The following is a 15,971-nucleotide window of genomic DNA, read 5'->3' on the forward strand; positions in this document are numbered from 1 at the left end:
ACATGGGATAAATATATATATTTATCTGAGATATGTAGAAAATGCTTAAAGATATTTACACATCTATATCTCAAAGAATTTTTACTTCACAGGAAAGCCAAGGTAGAGTGAGATAACCAGTATGACTACTAGTAGGCTACTTCCATCCCAGTACACCGCTTTGTTCCACAAAGGTTGATGTTTTTCTCTCTCTGCTAGTTGCCATGGAATAACTTTTTTACACCCCAGACTGAGAAATGGATGATAATTAAAAAACCCCAAATAACTCCAGACCCTAGACGTTGGGAATTCTTGTATTTAGCATGGACCTTACTCTGGTTTACTCAGCTCCATATTCCAGTGTCTTGTTTGGATTATTGCGTTAAGGAGAGCACTAAATAAACAGAGAAAGATATACTCCATGAGCTCTCTTAAAGCGGCAGAACCCTGCAATGTCTTCAACTTTACTACCTGTGCGTATTATTATAGATTTTATACAAAAAAAACTGCTGAAGACTGTAATTTTGATAGGTACATCTGAAGCTTCTTTTGCCCTTCAGGACTTATTTTACACCTGTTCTTGCGTTGGGAACAACTATGGGTGAGGCCCAGCTAAGGAAACAATGAAAACAGCAATCCTACCTGTTAATCTGGTTTTCCTGTGTTTCTCTATATTAATCAAGAAACTTTGCACTTTGTTTCACACACTGAAGCCGAACTGACTTGTTTTCCCCTGAAGTCTGTCCTCCTGAAGTCTTTTTTCCATCCCCCCCTGCAGATAATCTTTCAGCCTGCTTTGCAATGATGCCAGCTACTCCTTTTAAAGGGGTTTATTTTTTTCTTCTTTGCTCGGAAGGATGAATCTTGCAGAGCACCTGTAAAGAAGAAAGTTAAAGAAACCAATTTAATAGGTAGAAATTACCAATTTGTGATTTCCTTGAAAAAGAAAATTGGGACAGACAAAGATTATACTCATTATTATGAAGTTCTTTTCAGTCACAAAGGCATTAGAAAAGGTATTTATAGCTGACCTTTGGAGATTCATAATTTCTTTCAGTGGAGAATGATAGAATTTTGTACTAAATGTTTTATTACATTCTCATAGTTAAAAAATGATACATACTTTTTATAGAAGAAGTTCTAAAACAATTTTTTAGAAGACCATTGAAACAATATCATAATACATGAACAATTTCTATTGTATAAAAAGGTGAAAAAACTCTGAGATATTTTAGTCCATATGAAGTAAAGCTAAAATATTATAAATAAATAAATAAATAAATATGTTTCTGAGCTTGAACTTTGTGCTTTTGTTACACAACCGAAATCTCTTCCTGTTGTCCTGAGGGAAGCAACATGTTTTCTTTTCTTACAAAAGCACGTCTTCAGAGTTTTTTTTTTGAAAAAAGTATGGAAACAGGAAACTATAATATAATTATTGTTTCTGAACAACAGTAAAAAATTATAGCCTCTTTGTTTTAAGAAGAGCTGTGAAAGACTTTGGTTTTTCAAAACCGAACTTTCTTACCTTTATATTTGTCTCATATTCTTCCCTAGTTGAACCTGCTTTTCTAAAATCACTAAACCCCTTTAGTATCAGCTGTGTTACTCTATATGGATAAAATTATATCCATTAGCCTAAATTAATATTTTATCAATATCTACATAGTTTCACGTCTCAGCTGAGGTGGCTATAATGTAAAAAAGAAAAAAAAAGCAAAAGTCTACAAACATTACATTAGATTTACTACATGCCTGAGGGAGTTTCACTGTCTAAACGATTGGTACTTTACTATCTTTTTAGCTGCATTAATTTTCTATGGTATAAAGGAATAGTATTTTTAAAAAAATTAAAACTGCCCTAAAAGGTTTTATATTAAATGTTCACTTACTGTTAATTATTTTTAATATAAATTCCCCAAATGATTTCCAATTATTTTTACTTTATTTTCTTCCAAAATATCAAAAAGAAAATGTATAGCAGCATTAGGGAACACAAACAATGGCTCCACTTCTTGAATTCCAATAAATACATTTTATTAGGAATCATGAAGCTGAAATTTGCATTGAAGTTAACTCCCCCTTTCCCTTTTCTCTGTGTGGCCAGAACACTCGAGAATAAAGCATCTACGTTTTAAAATTATAGATTAAATAAAAAATTGTATATCTAGTTCTGTCATCTTCTGAAGAATTATTTTTTTCAAATTTGTGATTATTAAATTGTGAAATTGAGCGTGCTTAATCTAGGTGAAGGTTTCACAGTTCATACAACCTTAACCATAGAGCTGAACAATACCTCTGTATTTCTGCTATCTCTTTTGTTATCAAGCTGGCTGAAAATCCATCATCATAGTATTTTTCAATTAAAAATCTTAGTAGGTTTTTTTTTTTGGCGATTGTTTTTGTTTTGTTTTGCTAAGGGATTGTAAAAAGCATATAACAAATGAGAGAATAGCATTTTGGGAGTATTTGTTATTTCCAGTAATGATGGCTTACTGAAAGGGAAATTTGCAGATAAAAAAACAAATAGAAATTAATTTCTGACAAAGCTATAAAGAACGATAGTACAGGTGCTGTTATTTCACAGTGGTGGGGAGCAGACAGCCCCCTTAGAAATCTCAGTGTAAGAGGGTAGATCTTAGGCGGGTGGTTGAAACATGGCCTGTGGATTCCTACGGTCATAACTGAAATGCACAAAATTCAGTTTGCTCTTTTAAGGCTGAAAAAAACCAACACATTGCTTAAAACAGGATTACATAGGTGTATATACAATATGTGACTGGGAAGAAATCTGCATGTTCTTTGACTGACTTGACATTCCTACCAGTTTTACGTCTGTCTCAGGCCTGATACAATTTTCAGTGATGAACTAACTGTGCATCTCGAAGAAGCAATTAATCCCTATAAGAAATGTGGTTTGTGTTTATTAGAAGCAAGCATGGAAAGGCATGAGAGTTGCTTTTAGGAACTGTAGACACAGATCAGTGCAGTCCGTGGCTCGTTCTACACTTGGGCCAAGGTCAGAGGATGCAGATCCTCAGAATGAAGGCAATGGAATTAGATGTCAGGTAACTCTCTTCAAATCTTCCTAATCAATTGAAGTTTAGATTCTGGATCTCTTTCATGTAGCTTGTACCTGAGAGCTTATTAATATTTAATTAGGAGTATGCAAATCATGACGATTTCATTTTAGGGGCTAAAAATTTGAGGGGAAAAAAGAAGAGTCATGTGCAAAGTAAAACTAGTGGAGGCTAGCTTTCAGTTGATCTGTATCTTAAATCTCTCTCTCTCATCACGCAGGACATCCTGATGTGCTAATGTTTCTGTCCTCTCTTTTTTTTTTTTTTTTTTTTTTTTTTAAATCACTTCCAGTAGCTTGTACCTGAGAGCTTATTAATATTTAATTAGGAGTATGCAAATCATGACGATTTCATTTTAGGGGCTAAAAATTTGAGGGGAAAAAAGAAGAGTCATGTGCAAAGTAAAACTAGTGGAGGCTAGCTTTCAGTTGATCTGTATCTTAAATCTCTCTCTCTCATCACGCAGGACATCCTGATGTGCTAATGTTTCTGTCCTCTCTTTTTTTTTTTTTTTTTTGGCTTTTAAATCACTTCCATGTTTGGCCAGGCACGTAGCAGCTCCGGCAGAGGCTGGCTTAGTCCATGTATATGCTGCCTGCCTAATGGGAAACTGCTGGAGTCACGCTGTCTTTCTACAAAGAGGGACGTGGGTCTGTCTTCTCCAAACAGCTCTCAATTCTCAGACACAGGTATAGAAAGTTGTATCTTCATACAAGCTGTGACCACTCTAAAGCAGTCAATGGGATGAAAAGCTATTGGAAGACATGGGGTACAGATGACAATTGACACTGCTGTTACATAAACCTCATTTACTTAGGAAATCAGAATAAAATTGATGTGGGAGGGCTCAGGATAGAAATTGGGACACCAGAAAAGTTTCTTAGGGGGGAATAAAAGCAAAATTATATTAGCTTGAGAAGCATTCTTTTACGTTCTTCAGGTCAAGTGAAATAGCTGAATTGAAATGAAATGTATGATTTCTGGGTTATTTCACGTTATAAATTGCTTCTCTTTCAAAACAAGAATATAGTTCTTAAACAGAAATAACAATTCTTTTAGGAAATGTCTGGTGTACGCAATTTTCCTCCCTATTTCTAATGTTTCATTTTTCAACAGATCTATTTATTCAATTGTCTTGATTAACTTTTTGTAGAATTTAGATGTCATACTGTAAGTGAGATAGTAATTGTTTCAGACATTACATTATCCATGCATAGATCATTTACTTGGACACTTTTTGGTGATTTATGAAACATATTGTATTTGTAATACTAATGTCCGTTGACTTCATCCTAATAAGAGTAACTGCTTATTTAGGGAGTAGCTCTCTGAAATCTTGTTTGCTGTGATTTGCCTTGATCTGTCCTCTTAACCCAACCTGCCTCTTCTGTTCTTCCACTGCTCATCTGTCTGTTGGCAGAGACAGAGAGATATGAAAGGCAAGAAGATCGAATTAGCGATGACCATGGAAAGTAGGTCAGAAAGCAGTGATAGATTTCTAGTGGTTTTCGGCCTGAAAGCTATTCGACTGTAAAAACCTTGGCGTATCAGTTTTTGGGCTAATTAATTTTTTTTAGTCAAAAATCAACCCCCTAATTTAATTACCGATTCTTTCACATTTTGACTCTCGTGCATTTCCTATAACTAAGAAATGACCACTGCAGCTGTATATAAACAACAGGAAAAAATACATATAGCTGGGATTTCCCCTCCTGTGCACTGCTGATGTTATTCCTGAGAGACTGTTGTGAGTTCATTACCTGTTAAAACAAATCCCCTTCTGTGTTTTCTCTGGAAGTGATTTTACATATAAAAAAGTTGTATTTTTTCTGTCTTTGAACTCCTGTTGCAGCTGATGATAATACTAATTTGAAAAGCACTTATTTAATGTGGAAAGTTGAAGTTATTAATCTAGCCTTGAGAGGTTTCAAGAACCCTTTTCTTCCCTAATGTCCTCTTCTTGTGCACTGAGAGACTTCAGCCAGCTTTGGTGGCCCTATCCTTAGGCATGATCTTTCAGTAGGGAACTAGCAGGGTTGCTTAGGAAAACAGCACAAATAAATAACTCTCACAGTTGGAAGACTAATGGCATACAGTGAACAATCATGAGAAAAAAAATCTGGTGTCAAATTAATAACTGGAAGAAGCAAAGACAGTTTAATCCATAACTTCTGGTTATTTAAAAGGACTGGTGTCTCAAACTCTCCAGCAAATCTACTCAGAACCGGGTATCCAAAGCATCAATTAAGCACTGAAATAAATTCCATGATTTTCAGGGGTAGAAGAACCAGCTCTGCTTTTCTGTGCTGAATAACCACTTCAGGCTTGATTTGTTTCCACTGTCACAAGCGATATTTCCTTGGCACTGTGAACTGTAAAACTGGTAAATTGCTGTCATTAAGTAATTGTGCTCTCTGCGTGACCAAGGCAGCCAGTTTCTAACCTGCTCCAGTCCCGTGCCCCTTCCCAGCTCTGTGTGACACGTGTCGTGCCAGGTTCAGTGACAGGAGCGTTGTCTGCTAGAATTTGGAGAAAAACCATCACTTGCTTCACTCAGGATAAATAAACAATCATTGATCTGCCCTGGATTCAAAAGGAGAACGCACACAAGGCAACTTCTGCCTCTTTCAAGATGCCTTTTTGAGACGGCGAATTCTTGGGAGATATTTTAAAATGACACTGTAGCAAAAAAGAGTGGAGTGGCTCCTGCGTTGTTCCTGGCAGGTTTGTGCTCCATTCCTGAGCCTGTGTCCCCGTTACCCAGGGAACCGAGGCACAAGGCATCTCTGCCCGGCACCCGCTTGGGCTGTCAGGTTGTTGGCAGAAATTAGGGTGGTGTCTTTTACAGGGATTGAAAAGTTCCAAAAATTATTATTTTTTTCTTTTTAATCTGTAGAAGAGATTTAATGTGGCTGCTTTCAAGTAGTTTATGGTTAAAGAGTACCTTTTGGAGTGCAGTTGGAGAAGAGTGGCTGGAGGACGGAGGTAGTTTGGGTTGGGTTGGTCACTGCGAGTGCTCAAAACTCAGTTTTCCTGTGAAAAATATTTCAATGCTATGTCCAGCACTCAAGCAGGAAGGAAGAAGTAACGGTCTTCCATCCGTGTGTTGTTGTGGTATATGCAGAAGAATTCCTTTACATTTGTAATCTTATAGGAAGGTTTGAGAACACGCGATACGGAGCCTATGTGGTAGCAGGGGTTTTGTTGGGAAGCCTTTTGCCTGTGGCACTCGCTCCGGTGCCATTATTAATATTTACAGAAGGCGGCACCCACAACTTTCAGGCTTTATAGGAGGCAAAGTCTTTGTCTGAAATTTATGAGCCACCTCAGAGGAATTCACCTGTACTGCACATGTTCTCATAGTGTAACTAAGAAATACTGTTTAAGATTTTCTCAGCTTTGGAAATTTGTTTCGGTAGCGTTTTTGTCTTTCCAGTCCGTGAAGCTACAGTACTTCATCAATGCAATAAACAACAGAATGCATGTGCTGGTATTAACACATTGGATCAATCCCGTAGCCAGAAATTTTCAGTAGCCAGTGACCAGTAGTATAGATGGAAGAAAACAGTACCAAAAACTTCCATAAGCAGCTACAGTAAAAAAATTTCCCATACATTAAATACCATCCTAACTTGGACTGTGCTGTTATTGGTTTAAGCCATGAGTTTTGTTTTTGTCCTCAGTCTTTCAGTTAAAAGTTTTAGAATGTCTTTAATTACTATATATATATTGGAAACTCTATCCCCAAATATCTAATCCTTTCTTGGATTTTGTTAAATTGTGCCTGCTGCTGTAATAAACCCAAAGGAAATGTCTGACTTTATTCTGTCAGTTTTTGTTTTGTCATTGTTCTGATCAAGAACCCCCCTTTTATTTTGTGAGTTTTATTTTCTCTTTGGGGTGGGGGGGGAGAAAAAAGCACTGTAAATTTGAAGTGCTCTGTGAAAGAAAAAAACCATGATTCATTCCTTCAGAGGAAGACACAGTGTGTTACAGTTTGAAATCTTCTTGCCTGCTTGACCCAAGAAATCCCCTGCGAAATCTGCAGTACAGTTCTGCCTTATGAGATCATGGTGTGCTCTCTGTTCTGAAATGCAAAATGTTGAAATGCATTAAAAGGATTACCTCTAAAAATGCATGTTTTGATTATGTGGCTGGTGACTCTCTAACTAGGAGGTTTATTGCAAATGCTTTAAAAGATTTGGGAGAGACTGGAATCCCAGTAGTCCAATGCAATAATCTACAAATTTCCAGTTATGCATGACCTAGCAGTGAATACTTCCATCCCTGACCTAAAATATTTGAAAATCTTTTTTTCTGATACCTAATGAAGGGATAGGATAAAGAAGGATGATATATATATTTATATGCATATGGTATGTACATGAAGCTGTTGAAAACCTCACCAGATACAGAATAGTGACCGAACTAGGTGAATGACAAACAGGCTTAAAGTCTGAAAATGTAATAAAATACATTTTTGCAAAATATACCATAAAAATTTGTGCTAGCATGTGTGTAGATGGGAAAGGGTGGGGAAGGAGAGGAATAAAGATTTTATTGGCACTTCTAAGAATGAGTTGTGCAACTTCTTTGTGAGGGACACGCTCTTCCCAGAATCAAAGCTATAAAACCTTTTATCGTTATGTGTTCTGTACCTATTTGATGGTTTTTTCATGTTACTGTCTTTAATTGCATTAAATAGAAAAAGGCGGATGCAAAATAGGATGATGTAACTGTTCCACAATTTACACAAGTTAATAGTTACACATTAGTTATACAAGCTCTGGATTAACAGTTATATATAATCCATTGCTGGTGCCTGATTTGAGTTTCAAGGAGTCAATCTCAACTCATCCTATAATGTGTCTCTTCAGAAGAGCAACTGACAACTTGTCAGCTTATTGATGAGCTAAGAAAACTCAAATCAACTTTGGCCAATACTTTTCAAAGGAATTTGAATAGACAAAGAATTCCCAGTGTGCCTTATCCTACAGGAACTGGTTTTCAGAAAGTGAGTTTAGGGCCTCCTAAAAGTCAAAAGCCCTTGATATATTTCAAGTTGGGCACCTGAAGATAAAATACACTCAACCAGCTTTTGAACTTGTTTTGTTGATTCATATTTTTTTTTTCCTGAGTTTTCTTTTAGTTTTCAGAGCTTTTGCATTCTCCTGTTTCCTGTACTCATTTTCCAGATCCTCTTCCCTGCTGTGAACAGAGTTTTGGAGAAAGCCCTGCTCCCCAAAAGCGTATGAGGACACTCTTTAAAATAAGCATGAACTTGGACTGCATATAAAAAAAAATTCTGGCTCAAGGTCCACAGAGTAGCAAAAAGATAATTCTCTGAGAGGTCATCAAGTATTAAAGGTGTTGTAAAGACTTACTAGAGACAACTGGAAGCCAAAGTAGCCTTCTAGCCTCTTTTTCTATGAACAAATCAATAGCCAGGCTTTTCCACCTGGTCTAAACTTTCTAGGAAAAAAAAAAAAAAAAGGGGGAATTGATGGTGAGGAAGGTCTTTGAGGTGATGCAGGCCAGATCTGAAAAGCTATGATTAGGCAATACCTGGATAAAGGGAGAGCTTCAGTGAAAATGCTTCACCCAGGGAACAACTGAGCTGACTGAGGATGAATGTAAGTGCTCTGGACGACTGAACTAGGGATTCGACCCTTCCGTGAGTTTCTAACATTCCTGGAGTAGGACTCAGGGTATGAAAGGGCTGATTCTTTCCCTGCAGGGAATAATCATGAGGTGCCCTTAAACATTGTGTTAATGCTCTGTCGTGAAGGTTTGGCACATTTAGTTCTCCACAGATGCTCTCTTCTGTTGCTGCTGCTCTGTGGGACTCATTGGGGGCCTTGTTCTGCTGAACTTATTACAATAAGTTCACTTTCCAGTTATGCTGGAAAAAAAGTTACCACTTTATGTGCAGGGTGGTATTTGCTTATGAGCAAGAATCGTCACAAAGACCTGGAGGGGTGCTTCCCTTAACCTGCTTCCAGAACACCCCATTTTGCTTGCAGAAGTGTGTAAAATAAGGCCATAATTCTAATCCTATTTGAGAAGATGTACTCTGTAAGGACTGAATATACGGAGGCTATGAGTTTAAGCAATGACTTATGTGCTTTCATAATGTGCTGATCATCGTGAACTAACATTTTCTGTCAGTAGTTAGCTGTAGCTTATTCTTCTCAAGAATCTTTCACAGGTGTACAGGATGAATATACCATATAAAATTTAGACAAGTGCCATCTGATGTCTGAATATACCTTAAGTAACTACAAGTAGAAATTAAACATCTACATAAAGCAGTAAGCCCCTTTTGAACATAAAAATGAGTGCCATTAGCAGCTGGAATTTGCATAGAACCTTTTAAATCTAAAACCACTTTTGCTGCACTCAGAAACTGGCAACATATGGTGGCGGAGCACAGAATCAGGCTATATTTAGTCCTGTATGACAGGTGTAAAAACAAATGTTTAGATGAAAGAGGAAGGGCTTTTGTTGATACCATATCCCGAAACATGTATTTTTCCAGAAGTGAAATGCTTGCAGATTTCTCTTTTGGCTAGTGAATATTTTCTTCCTTATAAGCAGAAAAATTCTATGGTGATACAGAGCTCAATTTTTGCCTATAGCAAAGCTCTTACTGAAGGCAATTCCAAACTTCCACATTACCAAAAGCATTAGATGGCCCTTCAAATTATAATGGAAGAAAGCAAGCAAATTGAAAAAATTGCAACTTCTGAAAAAAATATGTGGTAGCACAGCTTAAATGTAGTATTTATCCTTATTTTGGTGCTGGATCAAGGCGCTATTAAGAATTCAGACTGCAGGTTTATCTGATAAGGGAGAGAAAATGGCATTGAGGTATACGACATCGGCACGAGGGTAGGCAGTTCCAAGCACTCTGCTGCTGTGAAGCAGATCTGTAAAAAAACTGGTCTGCATTTTGGTTTCTAAGCCAGCAATTTGCACCTGAGTCACGCATTCAAGAATGTGCTTACAACTAGGATGGCCTGAAACCATTATTTCAATTACGTGAAAGCTGCAAGTCTCATTTCATGGCATCAGCTTGAGAGCTAAGGCTACTGGAAGTTTGTGACTTGTGGGAAAAGTGGCTGTGAAATTGTCAATAACCAAACTCCTGTGCAAGCAGTGTATGGTGATTTCCATGGATTATGAGCAGTGGGGTGCAGCCTTGAATCTGGCACTTCTTTTTTGTACAGTTTTTTGGGTAGTCCTGCATAGGGTTCTTCAAAAGAATGGGAAAACTCAGCTGGTCTGAAAAGTACTGTCTCTTAATTTCAGTAGGAGCTAGCAGCCATTTTCATGTGCAGGTTTGGGCACTCTATGGAGTGTGAAAGTTGTACAAAAACCAAAAAAAGTCTCCAAATCCATGCAATATAGAACATTAAGATGCTTCTTATTGAAGTTCCTTGTGTTTGGTGGTAGGTGGAAAAGTGGGGCTGAATAAATCCACAGCTGCCACTAAAAAAGCCACTACAGCTGGTTACCCTGACCTGCCAGATGCCACAGGGCTTCTGGGCTCTTCCAGGGGCTACTACTCACTGCTGCAGGGTCTGCCTCAAATCCCAGCTCTCAGAGGGACCAGATTTGCTTGGCCTTGCCCAGCCACAAAGACTGACTGAAGTGGCTCAAGTCTGACCTTGGGTTTCTTTATTCAGGCTGTAACTGAAAAGCACTGAGTGTTTTGCTGCTTAATTGTCACCAGCATCAATTATCCAGCAACTTGAATCAAACTTACACCTCTTCTCCATAGATGGCTAATCAGTTCCTTAGATAAAATCCTATAGATTATAATTTTCATCACGTGCCTTTTTAACGGGTTAATTTATTATGCAAAACATGTACACAAAACCTAGTCATTAGTAGCACCACATGTTTAGTACAAGCTATATATATATGTTTGAAAGCTATTTCTGGTATTTCCCTGGCTGCCTGTCTTTCTCCACGCAGTGCCACGAGTAGATGTTCACATCTCCTTCAATGGATTATGGACATCTTTCCTGCCAGTCTCGACTTTAGTTGCACGGCTATGATAATTAGACTTTGAATTTTTCATATCTTCGTATCATTGTGTTAATGGCCTCTGCCTAGTGTTACTTGAGCATTCAGCTGGTCAACGGGAATCTTTTTACACTTGGGATGGAAGCTGGTGGAGACAGGGACCTTTCCTTACATATGTGTACAGTGCTTAGCACAGCCCTCAATCTGGAGCCACCAGAACTTTCCTCCTGAAGTGTTTCAAAGCATCTGAAACTGGCAGCAGAATTTAACACTTCCAGTTTGTATCCAGTTGGCATTATCAATCTGTTTCGGTATGTGCCTGAGAGCTGTTTAAAGATCTGTAATAATCAACAGATTTCTATCATTAGAGAGCTGAGACTATGGCATTTAATTTCAAAATAGCAGCACGGGCTCACGATTTAAACAGAAATCACTTAGAAATAAGAATAGTGTCTCTGATTCCTTTTCTAGAATATGCCCATCTATTCTGACTTGCATGAAAAATAAATTATTTGTAAGCTAGGGAATCTTTAAATTATAATACATGTTAGTGTTGTGTATTCACTGTGTGCAATTAGAAGTTTAGAGTGACATCCTGTCACCAGAAAAAAATACTAGAAATAAATAAAAAGCCCGGTTTTGCACCAAAATAAAAGACCCAGTCCTGCTCTGTAAACCACACACCACCTCACTGTTGTGAATTGGGCATTTCCTATTTGCACATCACAGTGAAAATCAGGGTCCTAATGACAACTGATTATTATTGTATGTACTGTAATTAAATTATAGACAGCTTCCATTTTCTACTTGTCTCTCACTGCACGTGGGAATAGAGCTGTATTTAATAATTCAAGCATCAATTTTTGCAAAACGCATGCCCTGATCCCAGGTTTTTTCCATTATTACAAAAAGAGCTCAGGTCACAAAATGATCTGTAGTTAAAAAAGAAAAAAATAATCATAGTAGCAAAAAGTCAAAGACAGGAATGAATAAGGATGGCTATAATAAGATATCTGGAATTAGAGTAATTTATGACGTTCATATGGGAGGAAAAAGCAGAGGAAAACAGCGCAAATACACTGTAGCAATAATAATGACAGTCTTGATTACTAAAGCATCTTACAAACCTAACGGTATTCAGGACATTGGGATGAACTCTAGTGATCTAAAAAGACAGTTATTTTAATGGAAAGGTACCTTTACTAGTCCAGCCACAGTATGATAAAAACGGGAGAGCCTTCAGGTGCTTATCTTTATCTTCCACACAGACTTCCAACACCATCCTCTGCTCTGAAGCATTATTTCCCCCAAAAAGCTGAATCTCTTCCAGCAATTTGTCAACATATTCCAGAAAACAAGTGAAGAACTATGTATTTGTAAGAAAATCAAGTGCTACTACTAACTTCCCTTGTACAACTGGATTTCATTCGGATCAGCTCGTTTGACAAGAACTTAAAAAATACCCTACAACGATTCAGGAGGATTTTGTTATTACCTCCCCCCAAGAGGCTTTCCTTACCATGAGCCTTTGTGTTCCCTTCATGTTTAAATTTAATGAGATTTCTGACTCGAAGGCCGCGCTGGGTTTCCTCTGCGAGGTGCTGGCGGTGAGGGGCAGCGGGGCCGGCCTCTGTGAGGGGAGGCCGGGGCTGCCTCATGCCGGACTCAGCTGGTTCCAACCGGCTCCAACTGACCCACCACAGCCCCTTCGTCATGTGTGGGGAGCCTGGAGATAAATGTATTTAAGAAAGTAAATAAAACATTGGACTGATTTGGGGGAGGAAGGGTGTGAGGAACAGCCCTGCCAACAACAAAGATGGAGGAGTAGAGCTGCTGCAGGCCCTGGAGCGGGTGTTTCCCCTCAGCCTCCGGAACATCCCAGGACAGAGCAGGTGGATGTTCCCTGAAGGAACTGTGGCCTCTGGAGAACCCACCCTGGAGAGGGGAAGAGTGTGAAGAGGAAGGAGCAGCAGAGAGGAACCATTATGGGCTGACCACAACCCGCCATTCCCCTCCTCGCGCCTCACTACCCAGGTAAGAAAAGGCGGGAGTGAAGGGGCGAAGTTGAGCCTGGTTGTGTTTCCATCTTCCTCTTTGTTGCTCGCTACCCAAATCTATTTTAATTGCTACGAAATGAAATCAATTTTTCCCAAATCGGGTCCGTTTTGCCTGTGATGATAACCAGTGGGCAACCTCCCTGTCTTTATCCCAGCCCGTGAGTTATTTCCATCTTATTTTCCCTGCTGCAGAGGAGGAGGGGCAGAGCAGCTGGGTGAGAGTTTGGTCCTTGGCCAAGGTTAACCCGCTACAAACACATTTATTTTCCTTAAGTGAACTGTAATTCAGTTTTCCATAAACTAGAATCCAAATGTACATATAATTCCCAATTTGCCATATTACTATATCTTTTGCCTTTTAGTAAGAGAAAGCAATCATAAAGTATTTTGTTACTGTATTTTGTCTTTACTTTTAGAGTGGAAGCTCAGAAAGAATTGACTAAACACATATTTGCATTCAGTGATCCAGTTCTTAAAAACGTTTTCGTCCTAGTCCTATTTTTCCAATTTGCCACATGGCAGAGCTCGGTTTCTGTGTGTAAACAGAGTATTTGATCTACTTTTTAATTTACGACCTATCGTTATTTTATTAACATCCTGTTATTCAAAGAATCAAGCCGGGAACAGCAACAACAACAACAAAAAAAAAGAGGCAAAAATGCTTTCTGGGCATTGCAAACACCTGCCAGAGGGCACAGCTATTTCCTGAAGAGCATTTAGCCATTATCAATCTGCCCTCTGTGCACCTTCATGGCCACTGGAAGAAGATACCTTCCTTGCTTCTTAATTGCTGAAAGCCCTTTAAAAGGGCTTTCCCTTTCCACCTTTTTCATTATTATAACCGCTACTAAATGCGATTACTTAAAATAATAAATGCGTGGCTCCTCAGCAGCATTTCTGAATGGGAGCGTAGCCTGATCCATGCCCTGGGAAGGCAACGTCCGCTGCCTCCGGCGGGCTGTGGAGAGGCACATTGTGCATCGCTCTCCAAAACCCCCCCTTGGCCGCTTTCCCAGATCGCCCTCCATTCACGTCGGAGTTCTGAATGGTTTTCAATTAATGTAACAAGGCTAATTAACTGCATAAGAGTAGGGATTTTCTTAGCGTTACTGACAATGCATCTATTTAATACTACCTTGGAAATTCATTGCTTCTCGTTCTAAAGGAAAAGTACACAAAGCCAGTGGGTTACTGGGGGTGAAAATAAGGAACACTAATTTCTTTCTTTGCCTCTGAACCTGAACAAATTACAAAGTTACTAGAAACAAGTAGTTTAATCGCAATGAGACACCTTTCTGACTGGTTCTCCAACAACTTTACCAGACAGCCTCTGCTGAAATCAGTATCCTACGTCATTGCTGTTTTGATTTCATTGCTGAAGATTATCCCTGTACTGGTACCTACCACTCAAGAATAAGGACTGTTAAAAAGAGCCTTAGTGGACAAAAAAAGATTATCCCCCGGGCTCTTTTTCATGGTAATGTAATATTTTTTTGATGAAGTTCAATACCAGACAGTGTTAAGGAAAAGTTCTATGTATCATTTTGCCTAAAGCCTGGTTTGGGGTAGCACCCCGAATTTTGAGAGATCATTTAGGCCTCTGTTATTCAAGATCCTTATATCCTTACCTTGAGATTGTCACCAAGTGTGCCTGTCAGTATCTCTTTTTGCTGGGGGAGGTAAGGGGGAGCATGTGTGACCTGGATTATATGAGCTATTAAACACCATCAGATGGTAACAAGTTCTGGTAACCACAACCTTTTGACACTTGAATCATGTACCTGAAACTGAAAGAATAGACATCCATTTGCTAATCCTCTGAGACATCTGATTGCAGGTTTTATGGAAATGTATTGTAAGAAAAATGTTTGAAGTATAACCTTATATGTATAAGAAAATCATTTTAGTAACATACTGTACTGGATAATTCTTATATGATTGTGTGGCAGAGTACAATTTACGGTATTGTAATAAGTATGCTGTCCAATTCATGATTCCTTACTATCATATTTGTGCATGTTTCTGCTTTCTGGGTTAGAAAAGCCATATTTTTATTATGAGAGCTAGTTGCTAATTGGTGAATAGAACTTCAATAATATTTTTTTGGTTTTCTGTTTAAGAATGCTCATTGTTTTTTTCACATGAATCCTCAAAGTCAGTAGTAAAAGAAGGTGTGAGAAGATGAAAGAAAATACTAACACTTGTTTGTTTCATCTTATTGAATAATAAACATCAAGAGCTGGAAGGAACCCACTCTACTGAGAAGAAAATTTATTAATATGCAATAATATGTATCTTCCTAAAAATACTAGTCTTAGCTGTTGCACTAATGTGTTATACTAGTATGTTACCTTAAAAGCATTCTACTTAGGACATGAGTATTTTTTGTCTGCAAACAAAGAACGATACCCAAATTATAAGTAGCTCCTACATTCCAGACTGTTAAGCGTGAGGAGGGAATTCTTCCAGGGGTCCGGACACATACAAACTACAGTCCTCACTCTGGGAGTTGGTTTGTTGGCTTGTTTTTTTTTTTCTTTCAGTTGAGCTGAATCTTGAATTTTGTGGTCAATAAACTGTGATAATAGTATTTTCAATTATTTCTTTATTATTCTGCAGTCTCATCTTTATAGTTTTCTACTTCGCAAAAACAGCATTAGAAATCACTAGGGAGTCACTTCTGCCTCTTAGAGGAAGGAGATTTCTTTAACTATCATATAATCCAGGGCTATTCAGGATCTGATCTGAAATTTATTCAATTAAATAGAAAGATTCCCGCTGATTTTTCTGAGGTTTGAGTCAGACTTCTAAAAGGTGCATTGTG

The sequence above is a fragment of the Calidris pugnax genome, unplaced genomic scaffold, assembly GCF_001431845.1.
Source record: "Calidris pugnax isolate Ruff unplaced genomic scaffold, ASM143184v1 scaffold49, whole genome shotgun sequence".
NCBI classification, from domain to species: Eukaryota; Metazoa; Chordata; class Aves; order Charadriiformes; family Scolopacidae; genus Calidris; species Calidris pugnax.